Genomic DNA, 16,058 nt, shown 5'->3' on the forward strand with positions numbered 1-16,058 from the left:
TTTCAGAGAGATTTTGCAAATAAAGTCAAAATTCACATTTGAAAATTTACCCAACAACTAGACCACATATCACATGAGAAACTTATTTTCTTTTATTTTTTTGACATTTCCATTATTTTCTTTTATTTTTTTAAAAACTGAAAAGGCGATCCACCGGGGGGGTAGAGTTTGAAAATGGGACCTTTAGTACCGGTTCGTGGCATGAACCGGGACTAATTAAAGGTCTCAACCCCATTAGTCCCGGTTCGTGCCCCAAACCGGGACTAAAGGTCTAATCTTTAGTCCTGTTTTGGGGCACGAACCGGGACTAAAGGTCATCGCACCCTTTAGTCCCGGTTCATGTCTTAAACCGGGACTAAAGGGCCCGAGTGAACCGGGACTAATGCCTTAGCCGCACGAACCGGGACCAATGCTCACATTAGTCCCGGTTCTAGACTGAACCGGGACTAATGGGCTGAGCCGGCCTGGATCATAGCCCTGTTTTCTACTAGTGGTATTTTAAGTAAGAAAATTAATATAACTAGTTGAACTACTTTGTTTTTAGAAAGAACTAGTTTTTTCTATTTATAGTAAGTTTATATTTAGTAAGAACTAGTTGAATTAATAGAACTAGTTGAACATGTCATATTTGTTGTTATTTTTTATTTTAAGCAATTATTCTGGATGTATTAGTGATAACTTATAGGGTTTTTGTTTTTACAGAAATCAAGGAACCCCTCCATCATCCCCGCCGTCGTCCCCGTCACCGATCCCCTCCGACCTCGAGGTGAGACCAGCCAAATCTTCATGTCAATATGAGTCCTATAAGATATGATGTAGATAAAAACATGTGTATATCTTGTGTTGCTCAAATAGGATATGTGGTTGCCCAAGTGGCCGGTCATGTTCAGGTTACACCTCCGAGTGACCTATGTTTTGCCGGAGTGTTATATAGCCGTTTTAACCAATGTGCGGCTTATTTAGCGTGTTTGTTTTTAGGGGTATTTAGCATGTCTGTTGAAAATGCTCTAAGGTGTAAGGCGGCTAATGGACGCCAATGCCATGTCGATTGGGCAAAGATTAACCGGCCTAACTCTCTTGGAGGCCTGGGCGTGCAGGACTGTCGGTGTACTAAAGTAGGGGTACCTTAGTACCCCGAACTTGTCCACGGGCAGTCGCAGCGACTCGCGGCAAGGCTTGCCGGGTAACCGCCGAGACCCTCCATGGCTACTATTAGAGCCATTCAAGACCGAAGCATCTAGACCAAGACCCCGGCAAGAGGATCTTGCCGGGAATGAAACCAGACCCTGGCAAGAGGAGCTTGCCGGGAAGGCCTATCGAGGCACGCAAGACCCCGGCAAGAGGAGCTTGCCGGGAAGACCAACCAAAGCATCTCAAGAAGCTCGCTGCGGCGCACCGCGCGCCCCAACAAGGCCCGGTGAGCGACAAGCTCCCGGACGCGACAAGACTACATCCGCGGCAAGGCGTTTGCCGTGGCAAGCTACTACCCCGCAGCCCGCGCTCCAGCTCACCCACCAACGTGTCGCCCTGGGACCATTCCTGGCGTACGTGGCAGGAGGCTGTGTAGCCGGAGGCATGCGGTGGCAAGCAGGCGCTGACAAGCAGCCATCGTGGCAAACGGTTGCGTTCCTAGCGGTCCCTCTCTGGGCCGTCAAGATGACACAGATGGGCATTTAATGCCCTTGTCCCCTGCCGTCAAAGTTAGGTGGGATGCGACATGTAGGCGATGGAGCCAACTATCACCCCTTTTACATTTTTACCCTCAGCTCTGTTGCCACCTGTCGGTGACCCCTTGAGCATATAAAAGGAGGCCCGTGTGCAACAGGAGGGGGGGACTCATTCACGCTCGCCCTCACCAGCCGCTGCAGTGTACTGTAGCACTCCGCGCTCCCAAGCAAGAACACAATACAATCCACAAAGCAGGAGTAGGGTTTTACGCATTCGTGCGGCCCGAACCTGGGTAAAATCGCTCGCGTGCCTCGCCTCGATCTGCTCTTTGCGCAACCCTCGCCCCCGCCGAACCAAAAGGGGCTTCGGTCCGCCGTGGTCCCATAGGTGCTCGTGGGTCAGCCATCTTCCCCGACATCTCTGGCGCGCCAGGAAGGGGGCGTCGAGGTTGTGCGAATCTGATCCGGCGTTCTCGCGAACCAGATCTTCATCGTCTTCACCGACACGCCGCCGAAGAAGAAGGCTTCGGAGGCGGCCGCTCTGTCCGCGCCGAACCCGCCGCCGCCGGAGCAGACGGCCGGTGGGGGAGACGCTGGCAGAAGAACGGGCGTCGACGGCGGAACTCACGGTGTCGCCAGGTCCAAGGATAAGGCCGCGCTGCCCACCGGCGGCGTGGCCGGCTCCCACAACGACCAGGCGCACTCCAAGACTTCGGCGTCCGTACACGCACCGCGCCCGTCTCAGGAGGCGCGGGACCGGCAGCGCCATGGTAACCACGGCACCATGCGTTCGCTGGATCAAGATCAAGCTGACGGATCCCGGAGTGCTCAGGATCAGCATGCGCACCAACATGCTGGCACGAGCGCGGCGCGGTCGCTCTGGCGAGATGTTGCTCCTTCTAACGCGGTTAGAAGTCCGAGCATATCTCGTTCCTCGTACCGTTCGCCGTCACCGCCCGCCTCTCCGGCAGGGGCTTTGGCGCGGAGCTGCCGGTGGTTCTTTGGTTGACCAAGATGACGCCAAATCGAGCCACCGGCCAGACATCCTTCGCTCTAGTCTGTGGAGCGGAGGCAGTTATCCCCACGGAACTCGTGTACGGGTCACCTCAAGTGCTCGCTTGTGATGAGCTCGAGCAAGAGCAGCTGCGGCAAGATGACGCACTGCTCCTTGAGGAGGACCGTCTTCGGGCTGCTGTCCGAGCCGCTCGCTACCAGCAAACTTTGCGCCGCTATCATAGCCGCAAAGTTAAGGCCAGAAGTTTCGAGGGAGGTGACCTTGTCTCTTTGGCGGGATCAGTCCGCCAAGGTTTCCGACAAGTTGACGTTGAAGTGGGAAGGCCCTTACCGGGTGAAGCGAGTCACTAGGCTTGGCGCTGTCCGCCTTGGGACCGAAGAAGGCGTACCAGTGAGCAACTCCTGGAATATTGCGCATCTTCGTAAGCTTTGCCCGTGAGGCGCGGTTGTCGGACCCCGTCCGGCAACCACCCATTTGTACAAAGTCTTGCCGCGGTTGCATGTAATCCTTTGTACAAAGCCGGGCGCAGACCCCGTGCATAAAGATTATGTGCTCAGCACATACCTCGGGAAAGCAAGCGACAGAAACAGATAAGTGCCAAAGTTTGAGCAATCAGACTTCTTTTAAGTTTTTAAGTTATTTTCCTTGAATGTCCGTGCTTTGTATGAGAAACCTGGGCGCAGAGGAGCCGACTCGTAGCTAGTTGCGCTCTTACTGTTGTTTCGAGCCCCGCTCAACAACCTAAGTGAGCTGCAACTAGCTCCGTGACGAGGTTTCTTGTCGGCCACCGCACCGCCCGCAGATCGCTGACGTTCCGCACTCAGCACTCGCGGCAAGCGTGCCAAGCGCCGGCAAGTTCCCTATATGCGCAGGGTAACAACCATACAAAGGAAGGAGTCAAGTAAAGGAAATAACATAGCAATTAAATTTATAGAGTTATCTTCCTTGAGCTACCGCCCCTTGTATGGAAGAACCTGTGCGCGGAGGAACCGGCTCGCAGCTAGTCGCGCGCTTACTGTTGTTTCGAGTTCGCTCAACAACTTAGGTGAACTGCGGCTAGCTCCGCGACAAGGTTTCTTGCCGGTTGCGACACCGCCGGCAGGGAACCAACTCGTAGCTAGTTGCCTTACTGTCGTTTCGAGTCCGCTCAACAACTTAAGTAAGCTGCGACTAGCTCCGCGACGAGGTTTCCTGTCGGTTGCAGTTCCATTGCTGATGTTCCGCACTCAGCGCTCACGGCAAGGTGCCCGCACCGGCAAGTTCCCTAAAAGCGTAGGGTAAAAACATACAAGGGAAGGAAGCAAGTAAAGGAAATAACATAGCAATCACTACCCATAAGAAAGTTATATTACAAAATAGCTTGTCGCAGCTCTAACAGATGTTTTCCGTGACATAGCTAGCAGCGACAAGGAAAGAAGAAAGTCGGCGGCCTAATCAACGCGGTCGCCCTCAACCCTCTTGATCCCGCTCACCTTGTCCACAATGGGTGCGACAAGGGCCTTGAGCTTCTCCTGATCGATATCAGGCGGCAAGGGTCTGAGGACGTTTTTGAGGCGGAGGCCTGGATTGCGGAAGGCCACCTTCATCAACACCTTCTGAAGGTCTCCCGCGCAGATCCTGCGCGACTCGTCGGCCAGCTGTTTCGGGATCCTGTCCCGGAGCCGCTGGAACGCCGTCGCCACACCCTAGAAGAACAGAGTGAGCTTGGCGCGAGGTTGGAGGTTCTCGTCGGAGGAGTACCCGAGGTCCTCCATCCCCAGCTGCGCCAGCTCCTTGTCGATGTCCCCGGCGGCGTTCACGAGGTTCTCCGTCCAGCGCTCCACCGAATCCCTAAAGGCGTTTTGGGTGGTGGCCGCGCTCTCCAGCAACGCCTTGTCAGCTTCGATCTCCTTCTTCAGGGCCGCCTCCTGCTCCTTGGCGCCGTCCAGCGCCTTGGTCAAGGCGGCCAGCTTCGACTCAAGAGCGGCGTTGGAGTCCTTGGCGGCGCTAAGCTCTTCACCATGTGCCTTGCAATCAGCCTCCAGCTGCGCCACCTTTGTCCCCAGCACCTTCTTGGCGGCCTTGGCGGCTGCGGTAGCGTCCTTTGCCTCCTTGAGGGCCCCGCCAAGCGTCTGTTCGCGCACGGCAAGCTCTTCCTCGTGGCTGTCGAGGCTGGCCTTCTGCTGCGCCAGCTCGCCCACCTGCGCATCTAACGCCTCGGCGGCCAGCCGCTGTTGCTCTTCGATGCCGGCCTTCTCGAGGAGGAAGGCCGTCCGCGCTTCAGCAAGTTTCTCCCGTTCCTCCGCCAAGGACCGGAGAGCTTCCCGGTGAAAGCCCGCAAGCTCCTCCGCGCGCTTCTCGATATCCACGCTCGCCTTGGCGGCAAGCGCTTCGCGGGACTCCAGCTTGGCCTGCCGGGCGCGGTAGAGCGCCATCAACTTCCGCAGCAAGCGCTCCTCCTCTGGCTCGTTGCCGCTGCTGCTTGGCGCGTCGACCAAGGTCAGCCCGGCGGAAGCAAGCACTTCCCCGTCGAAGTCTTCTCCCTCGACCGGCGCCCTGGAGCTTGACACCCAGGGAAGGTTGATGAAGACATCTTCGCCGGCCTTCAGGTAGGCGCCTGGCTGGGGCTCTTCGGAGCCTGGCGCGGTGGCAGCGGCGGACGGATCGGCGGTCGGTGCAGCGCCTGGTGCTCCTGCGGCCTCAGGGTCGTCAGTTCGATCGCCAGGTCCCCCGCCCGCTCCCGCGCCGGCAGCCTTGGCGGCCTCGGCGCCGGCGGGATCGTCAGCGCCGCCTGCTCCTTCGGGGGCAGCAGTGTCGTTGGCGGGGATCTCCGTCTCCATTTGCTCCGGATCAGATGGATCTGACGGACGAAGAAGGGGAGAAGAGTCAAGCAAAAATCCAAGAGAAAGGATGACCAAAAGAAGAAGAACCCAAGGAAAGTTTCCAGGCAAAGAGGATTACCTATGCTGGGCTCGGTGGGTGTGGTCTCCGTCGCTGGAGGGACGCTGGTGCCGCCCCTCGGCAGAGAGCTCCCCCTTGCCGGAGAACTGCCCCTTGCCGGGGGGTCTCTTGCCGGAGAATTTTCCCTTGGCGGTGTAGTCGAAGCAGATGGCACGCCGGGGGCTGCCCCCGGATGCTCCTGGTGGGGCTGTTCTACCCCTACACAAGTCAACGATCAAGATGTCAACAAAGAAAAAGCATCCCAGCGCGCCCAACGGCAGAAAACAAACCGCATGCTTATGCTGGGGGCTGCTCTGCGGAATGATTTCCGGATCCGGCAAGGTGGTCTCAGGCGCACCCTCTTCTGGCGGAGTGGGCACGTCATTAATGTTGATCACCGGGATCCTGGCTCTCTTCGCCGCCCTCTGGGCCAGTGTCCTGAAAAGGAATGGGTTCGGAGCAAGGCAAATGAGATGCAAGATAAAACAAGCAAGGATTGAAGAACTACAAGTGATGCAAGGGGATCTTACTCTTCTTCTTCTTCCTCGTTGGAGCTGAGTGCCAAGAAGTCGAAACCCGGCTCACGCCCGGCGCGGGGAGGCAGAGGAGTAGGCTCCCTTGGCCGCTTGGCGGGGGCAGTGGCGGCGGCCTGAGACGTCCCCACGGCGCGAGAAGCAGCAGGAATGGGAGCGGTGGTTCGTGAAGACCCCGCCCCCATTGCCGCGGCAACGTGAGGCGCTCCCGCGGCAACAGTGCTTGCCGTGGTAGAGCGTGTCGTGTGGCGCCGCGGCTGTTGGCTCGTCCGCTGCTCCTCCACGTCCCCGACCTTGCGGAGGCCTTCTTGGCGGAGATGGAGGCTTTGCCTGCGGCAAGCTGGCCGAAGGCGAGGGGGGAGGAGCCGATCTCTAATGGGCCGCTCGCGTCCTTGGCAGGCTCGCTCGACTCGGCGTCGCGCCCGGCAGTCTTCTTCTTCTCCTCGCCGGCAAGCTCTTCTCGCTCCGCACGGCTTGCCGCCTCCGCCTCCGCCGAAGTAAACCCATACTCGCCCGCGGCCATGGCTGCCACCGCCTCTTCCAATCGGGTGAAAATGCGTCGCATCTCCTGCTCGGTGGTGTCGCGGGTGAGGCCTTTCTTCTCGTCGGTGCGGATCGGCACTTCTACCAGGCTGTCGAAGAACTGCTGCACAACATTGTCCCCTGGCTCCTGCCAGGTTGGCACAATTCCATGTGAGTCGCACAACGGCATCATTGTGAGGATGCGGCCGAGCGAGGAATTGTTGCACAACAGGACGACGCCCTGCGGCAACTGGAAGACCTCGGGGTGCTCTGGGTCATGCTTGAACAGTTCCTAGAGCACCGAGTTGAGTTCCAGCACGGTGAAGTTATAGTTGAGGCCCGGGCGCAGCCTCATAAAATCCGCTGCATTCCTGAACTCCCAGGCAGGCCTCCCTCTCTCCTGCAGCGGGGCGATGCGGCGGCGGAGAAAATCCGCGCCAACAGCGCCAACAGTCAGCCCGGCAAGCCTGAGGCGTTGGATCCGAGTGATGGCGATTTTCAACCTAGCATCTTCCGGGGCCACGTCGCTCCAGTAATTGCCGCGCACTACCGAGGTTTGGCGCTGGGCAGTGAATGGCTGCGGGTTCTCCTCGACGACCCAGCACCAGTCGGCCCTCCACTCCTCCCACTTGCTGCGGAACTCTCCGTCCAGATAAGATTCCTTCTTGCCGGACCTTGAGACCCAGGCGATTCCGCCGGACAAGGCCTCTCCTCTCTCTACCCGGGGGATGAAGAAGTGGCGGAAGAGGGCAACGTTGGGATGGACTCCGACAAAGTTTTCGCACAAATGTGCGAAAACCGCCATGGTCAGAACGGCGTTGGGGGTGAAATCAAGGAGGAGGAACCCGAAGGTATTCATGATGTCGCAGAAGAACTCCGAGAAGGACGGGCAGAGCCCGCAATAGAAGAACAGAGGAAAGAAGGGATACCCGTTGGGAGCCATCTTCCGGGCGATGGCGGGGAGCACCCTCGTGCGCGGGTGCGCCCGCGTCTCCGCCGACCAGAAGAGGTAAAAATCATCCCTCAGCTCCTTCGCGGCGAGCTTTGGGGGGAAGACGGCCTGCTCCCTCCGCAGCGTTACGAGCCGTTGCGCCTCACTCGACTTCACGACCTTCCCCTTGTCGCCTTTCGGAGCCATGGCGGAAGTAGTGGAGGAGGACGACGGCGTGGGCGGTGTTGGTGGCGATGGGGGAGGGCGTGAACCGTCTCCTTCATCATGACGCAACACACGCACGCGGGGCTTAGCCCCGCGCATACCACCCACGATCTCACCCACGACGCCTCGTTCGGCGCTTGCTGTTCGGGGCGTGCGCGGTGGGAGCGGAGAGATTTACGGCGTGACCTAGGCCACGCATGCCCGTGCACTGTTTTGGGCCTGGCCCAACAGCGCTCGGCACCGTGTATGGCCCAGGCCCAGGGGCTCTTGTCGGTGTACTAAAGTAGGGGTACCTTAGTACCCCGAACTTGTGCACGGGCAGTCGCAGCGACTCGCGGCAAGGCATGCCGGGTAACCGCCAAGACCCTCCATGGCTACTATTAGAGCCATTCAAGACCGAAGCATCTAGACCAAGACCCCGGCAAGAGGAGTTTGCCGGGAAGGAAACCAGACCCTGGCAAGAGGAGCTTGCCGGGAAGGCCTATCGAGGCACGCAAGACCCCGGCAAGAGGATCTTGCCGGGAAGACCAACCAAAGCATCTCAAGAAGCTCGTTGCGGCGCACCGTGCGCCCCGACAAGGCCCGGTGAGCGACAAGCTCCCGGACACGACAAGACTACATCCGCGGCAAGGCGTTTGCCGCGGCAAGCTACTACCCCGCAGCCCGCGCTCCAGCTCACCCACCAACGTGTCGCCCTGGGACCATTCCTGGCGTACGTGGCAGGAGGCTGTGCAGCCGGGGGCATGCGGTGGCAAGCAGGCGCTGACAAGCAGCCATCGTGGCAAACGGTGGCGTTCCTAGCAGTCCCTCTCTGGGCCGTCAAGATGACACAGACGGGCATTTAATGCCCTTGTCCCCTGCCATCAGAGTTAGGTGGGATGCGACATGTAGGCGGTGGAGCCAACTACCACCCCTTTTACATTTTTACCCTCAGCTCTGTTGCCACCTGTCGGTGACCCCTTGAGCATATAAAAGGAGGCCCGTGTGCAACAGGAGGGGGGGACTCATTCACGCTCGCCCTCACCAGCCGCTGGAGTGTACTGTAGCACTCCGCGCTCCTGAGCAAGAACACAATACAATCCACAAAGAAGGAGTGGCGTTTTACGCATTCGTGCGGCCCGAACCTGGGTAAAATCGCTCGCGTGCCTCGCCTCGATCTGCTCTTTGCGCAACCCTCGCCCCCGCCAAACCAAAAGGGGCTTCGGTCCGCCGTGGTCCCATAGGTGCTCATGGGTCAGCCATCTTCCCCGACAAGGACCTGCACCGGGCTGGGATCGCCTTTTGATCGCCTCACGCCCTTGGGGCATCTACATCTTCCCACGGACGCCCAGGCGGAAAACCCTATTTGACGCTCTATGCGTTAAACGGTCGACCGACACAAGGGGCGCGATAAAGTGGGAACTTTCTAGAAGAGATATTTGATTTTCTAAAATTTCGTTAGATTTTTCTGAATATTTAGCGTGTCAAAAATTAATTAGTTCCTTAAAAAATCGTGTTTGAATTTTCATAACACGTTCGATCTTATAATACTGCCTTATTAAAGCCCCGAGCTAAGAATTTAACGGCAAGCCACTTCAGGTGCGCTGGTTACTAGCCCACGTGTAGTATGTGCGGTCGTGTGTTCGAACCTGACCAACTGCTTGCGATCGCACGCAGATAACCAGTCCACTGCAGTAGTTTTGTTGAAGCTAAAGCAGCACATAACTTTAAGAACTAACTTCAACCGGCCTACTGTAGCGAATTGGAATATTGTTTTTTTTTCTCTCGAATATGCCTAGAAGGCCTATCATTGCATTCATAGGGGAAAGAAAGTACAGGGAAGTCACCACAATGACGTACACAAGATTGGCGACGCTATGGTGACGCGAGGAGCAGAAGACAGAGGGTTGCTCAGCCCTCAAAGATCAAGTTCAGGTTACAAATAGGAATATTGTAGCAAACCAGAAATAGTTATTGTAGTGAACCGGCGACCACCTGCACATACGCCCGAGCTTTTACCACCGCAACCAGCTCACACTAGTGACATATTTGTAGCCTGACATTTTAAGAAACGAGCGACAGGGATAAAACTTAAAAAGGAAATCGAAAAAACAGTACGTGAACAGGAGGGGTCGAACACACGACCTCCATCGAGTCAACCGCGTCGCTAGCTACTGTAGTTTCTGCAATTTGTTCTCTATAAATAACAACCCAATTTAAATAATTATAAGCCACAGATTTTTTTGAAAATCTGAACCTGATTTTACTTGACAAAAGTACATGTTTTTTGGAATTTATAAATGCAAACATTTTCGGAATTTATGAAATACATTTTCAAAGTATCAAATAAAAATTATAATTATAATTTTTTTGAAATTTCTGAACCAAATTCGAAATAAGTAACATTTTTCAAAAAAATGAATAATAGCTTGAAAAAAAGAAAATAAAAGTGAACAGGAAGAATTTTGAAACTACTTTTGCACGTGAACAAATTTTGAAACTAGTTTTGAATTTTTTGTGTAATGAGATTTTTTTTGAATTTGACAACATTTTTTGGAAACATGAACAAAACTTGAATATTTTGAAAAAAAGGAAGAAAAGGAAAATAAATGAAAAACCAAAGAAATAAAATTCATTGAAAAGAGAAATTAACTTGAAAAGAAAAGCTCAAAGAAGAAACAGAAAAAAAAGGAAAACAGAAACAGAAAAAAGCAAAAAGAAAAAAACGGTAAAAAAGGTAAAAAACGAAAAAACCGGTTCAGGGAGCCTCCTAGAAGGTTCCCAAAAACGGTGGTAATGGCAACTGGGCTAGCCCAAATCGTCCGGGGGGCGTATGCCAAGGCCTCACCGACCAGGCTTGGGTACGCGACATCCACGGCGGACTTGGCCCAGCCGCGTTGGTCCAGTAGGTTGAGCTATGGAGGCGGGTTCGCAACATTCATCTGACCGAGGACCCGGATACCTTACGATGGTGCTGGACCGATTCTGGACGCTACACAGCTAGGTCATGTTGTCCTCCTCTCTTTCGAGGAACAATTCAAGACCGACATTGGTGCATCACTTGGAGAATTTGGGTGCCGCTCCACATCAAATTCGGATGTAACTTTTCGAGTAGATGATTTTTCATATATAAAACTTTTTCATCCGAGTTAGTATGCAAAAGTTATGCCCATTTTTACAAATTTCAGAGAGATTTTGCAAATAAAGTCAAAATTCACATTTGCAAATTTTCCCAACAACTAGACCACATATCACATGAGAAACTTATTTTCTTTTATTTTTTTGACATTTCCATTATTTTCTTTTATTTTTTTATAAACTGAAAAGGCGATCCACGGGGAGGGGGGGGGTAGAGTTTGAAAATGGGACCTTTAGTACCGGTTCGTGGCATGAACCGGGACTAAAGGTCTCAACCCCATTAGTCCCGATTCGTGCCCCAAACCGGGACTAAAGGCCTAATCTTTAGTCCCGGTTTGAGGCACGAACCGGGACTAAAGGTCATCGCACCCTTTAGTCCCGGTTCATGTCTTAAACCGGGACTAATGCCTTAGCCGCACGAACCGGGACCAATGCTCACATTAGTCCTGGTTCTAGACTGAACCGGGACTAATGGGCTGAGTCGGCCTAGATCATAGCCCTGTTTTCTACTAGTGGTATTTTAAGTAAGAAAATTAATATAACTAGTTTTTTTTCTATTTATAGTAAGTTTATATTTAGTAAGAACTAGTTGAATTAATAGAACTAGTTGAACAAGTCATATTTGTTGTTATTTTTTATTTTAAGCAATTATTCTGGATGTATTAGTGATAACTTATAGGGTTTTTGTTTTTACAGATATCAAGGAGCCCCTCCATCATCCCCGCCGTCGTCCCCGTCACCGATCCCCTCCGACCTCGAGGTGAGACCAGCCAAATCTTCATGTCAATATGAGTCCTATAAGATATGATGTAGACAAAAACATGTGTATATCTTGGGTTGCTCAAATAGGATATGTGGTTGCCCAAGTGGCCGGTCATCTTCAGGTTACACCTCCGAGTGGCCTATGTTTTGCCGGAGTGTTATATAGTCGTTTTAACCAGTGTGCGGCTTATTTAGAGCGTTTGGTTTTAGGGGTATTTAGCATGTTTGTTGAAAATGCTCTAAGGTCGACAGTCATCAGCGAGTTTCTCTGGGCAGGCCGTAAGGCGGCTAATGGAGGCCAATGCCGTGTCGATTGAGCTAAGATTAACCGGCCTATCCTTCTTGGAGGCCTGGGCGTGCAGGACCTGCATCGGGCTGGGATCGCCCTTTGATCCCCTCACGCCCTTGGGGCATCTACATCTTCCCACGGGCGCCCAGGTGGAAAACCCTATTTGACGCTCTATGCGTCAAACGGTCGACCGACACAAGGGGCGCGATAAAGTGGGAACTTTCTAGAAGAGATATTTGATTTTCTAAAATTTCGTTAGATTTTTCTGAATATTTAGCGTGTCAAAAATTAATTAGTTCCTTAAAAGTCGTGTTTGAATTTTCATAACACGTTCGATCTTATAATACTACCTTATTAAAGCCTCGAGCTCAGGTGCGCTGGTTACTAGCCCACGTGTAGTATGTGCGGTCGTGTGTTCGAACCTGACCAACTGCTTGCGATCGCACGCAGATAACCAGTCCACTGCACTAGTTTTGCTGAAGCTAAAGCAGCACATAACTTTAAGAACTAACTTCAACCGGCCTACTGTAGCGAATTGGAATATTGTTTTTTGCTCCAATACGCCTAGAAGGCCTATCATTGCATTGATAGGGGAAAGAAAGTACAGGGAAGTCACCACAATGACGTACACAAGATTGGCGACGCTATGGTGACGCGAGGAGCAGAATACAGAGGGTTGCTCAGCCCTCAAAGATCAAGTTCAGGTTACGAATAGGAATATTGTAGTAAACCAGAAATACTTATTGTAGTGAATCGCCGACCACCTGCACATACGCCCGAGCTTTTAACACCGCAACCAGCTCACACCAGTGACATATTTCTAGCCTGACATTTTAAGAAACGAGCGACAGGGATAAAACTTAAAAAGGAAATCGAAAAAACAGTACGTGAACAGGAGGGGTCGAACACATGACCTCCATCGAGTCAACCGCGTCGCTAGCTACTGTAGTTTCTGCAATTTGTTCTCTATAAATAACAACCCAATTTAAATAATTATAAGGCACAGATTTTTTTGAAAATCTGAACCTGATTTTACTTTTGACAAAAGTACATGTTTTTTGGAATTTATAAATGCAAACATTTTTGGAATTTATGGAATACATTTTTAAAGTATCAAATAAAAATTATAATTATAATTTTTTTTGAAATTTCTGAACCAAATTCGAAATAAGTAACATTTTAAAAAAAAATGAATAATAGCTTGAAAAAAAGAAAATCAAAGTGAACAGGAAGAATTTTGAAACTACTTTTGCACGTGAACAAATTTTGAAACTAGTTTTGAATTTTTTTGTGTAATGAGATTTTTTTTTGAATTTGACAACATTTTTTGGAAACATGAACAAAACTTGAATATTTTGAAAAAAAGGAAGAAAAGGAAAATAAATGAAAAACCAAAGAAATAAAATTTGTTGAAAAGAGAAATTAACTTGAAAAGAAAAGCTCAAAGAAGAAACAGAAAAAAAAAAGGAAAACAGAAAAAAGCAAAAAGAAAAAAAACGGTAAAAAACAAAAAAACCGGTTCAGGGAGCCTCCTAGAAGGTTCCCAAAAACGATGGTAATGGCAACTGGGCCAGCCCAAATCGTCCGGGGGGGGCGTATGCCAAGGCCTCACCGACCAGGCTTGGGTACGCGACATCCACGGTGGACTTGGCCCAGCCGCGTTGGTCTAGTAGGTTGAGCTTTGGAGGCGGGTTCTCAACATTCATCTGACCGAGGACCCGGATATCTTACGATGGTGCTGAACCGATTCTGGACGCTACACAGCTAGGTCATGTTGTCCTCCTCTCTTTCGAGGAACAATTCAAGACCGACATTGGTGCATCACTTGGAGAATCTGGCCGCCGCTCCACATCAAATTCGGATGTAACTTTTCGAGTAGATGATTTTTCATATATAAAACTTTTTCATCCGAGTTAGTATGCAAAAGTTATGCCCATTTTTACAAATTTCAGAGAGATTTTGCAAATAAAGTCAAAATTCACATTTGCAAATTTTCCCAACAACTAGACCACATATCACATGAGAAACTTATTTTCTTTTAGTTTTTTGACATTTCCATTATTTTCTTTTATTTTTTTTAAACTAAAAAGGCGATCAACAGGGGGGGTAGAGTGACCTTTAGTACCGGTTCATGGCATGAACCGGGACTAAAGGACTCAACCCCATTAGTCCCGGTTCTTGCCCCAAACCGGGACTAAAGGTCTAATCTTTAGTCCCGGTATGAGGCACGAACCGGGACTAAAGGTCATCGCACCCTTTAGTCCCGGTTCATGTCTTAAACCGGGACTAAAGGGCCCGAGTGAACCGGGACTAATGCCTTAGCCGCACGAACCAGGACCAATGCTCACATTAGTCCCGGTTCTAGACTGAACCGGGACTAATGGGCTGAGCCGGCCTGGATCATAGCCCTGTTTTCTACTAGTGGTATTTTAAGTAAGAAAATTAATATAACTAGTTGAACTACTTTGTTTTTAGAAAGAACTAGTTTTCTTTCTATTTATAGTAAGTTTATATTTAGTAAGAACTAGTTGAATTAATAGAACTAGTTGAACATGTCATATTTGTTGTTATTTTTTATTTTAAGCAATTATTCTGGATGTATTAGTGATAACTTATAGGGTTTTTGTTTTTACAGAAATCAAGGAGCCCCTCCATCATCCCCGCCGTCGTCCCCGTCACCGATCCCCTCCGACCTCGAGGTGAGACCAGCCAAATCTTCATGTCAATATGAGTCCTATAAGATATGATGTAGACAAAAACATGTGTATATCTTGTGTTGCTCAAACAGGATATGTGGTTGCCCAAGTGGCCGGTCATGTTCAGGTTACACCTCCGAGTGGCCTATGTTTTGCCGGAGTGTTATATAGCCGTTTTAACCAGTGTGCGGCTTATTTAGCGCGTTTGTTTTTAGGGGTATTTAGCATGTCTGTTGAAAATGCTCTAAGGTCGACAGTCATCAGCGAGTTTCTCTGTGCAGGCCGTAAGGCGGCTAATGGTGGCCAATACCGTGTCGATTGGGCTAAGATTAACCGGCCTATCTCTCTTGGAGGCCTGGGCGTGCAGGACCTGCACCGGGCTGGGATCGCCCTTTGATCCGCTCACGCCCTTGGGGAATCTACATCTTCCCACGGACGCCCAGGCGGAGAACCCTATTTGACGCTCTAAGCGTCAAACGGTCGACTGACACAAGGGGCGCGATAAAGTGGGAACTTTCTAGAAGAGATATTTGATTTTCTAAAATTTCGTTAGATTTTTCTGAATATTTAGCGTGTCAAAAATTAATTAGTTCCTTAAAAAATCGTGTTTGAATTTTCATAACACGTTCGATCTTATAATACTGCCTTATTAAAGCCCCGAGCTAAGAATTTAACGGCAAGCCACTTCAGGTGCGCTGGTTACTAGCCCACGTGTAGTATGTGCGGTTGTGTGTTCGAACCTGACCAACTGCTTGCGATCGCACGCAGATAACCAGTCCACTGCACTAGTTTTGTTGAAGCTAAAGCAGCACATAACTTTAAGAACTAACTTCAACCGGCCTACTGTAGCGAATTGGAATATTGTTTTTTTTCTCTCGAATACGTCTAGAAGGCCTATCATTGCATTGATAGGGGAAAGAAAGTACAGGGAAGTCACCACAATGACGTACACAAGATTGGCGACGCTATGGTGACGCGAGGAGCAGAAGACATAGGGTTGCTCAGCCCTCAAAGATCAAGTTCAGGTTACGAATAGGAATATTGTAGCAAACCAGAAATAGTTATTGTAGTGAACCGGCGACCACCTGCACATACGCCCGAGCTTTTACCACCGCAACCAGCTCACACCAGTGACATATTTCTGTAGCCTGACATTTTTAGAAACGAGCGACAGAGATAAAACTTAAAAAGGAAATCGAAAAAGCAGTACGTGAACAGGAGGGGTCGAACACACGACCTCCATCGGTCAACCGCGTCGCTAGCTACTGTAGTTTCTGCAATTTGTTCTCTATAAATAACATCCCAATTTAAATAATTATAAGCCACAGATTTTTTTGAAAATCTGAACCTGATTTTACTTTTGACAAAAGTACATGTTTTTT

The sequence above is a fragment of the Triticum urartu genome, chromosome 3A, assembly GCF_056163025.1.
Source record: "Triticum urartu cultivar PI428250 chromosome 3A, HENAU_Tu73, whole genome shotgun sequence".
Taxonomy (NCBI): Eukaryota; Viridiplantae; Streptophyta; class Magnoliopsida; order Poales; family Poaceae; genus Triticum; species Triticum urartu.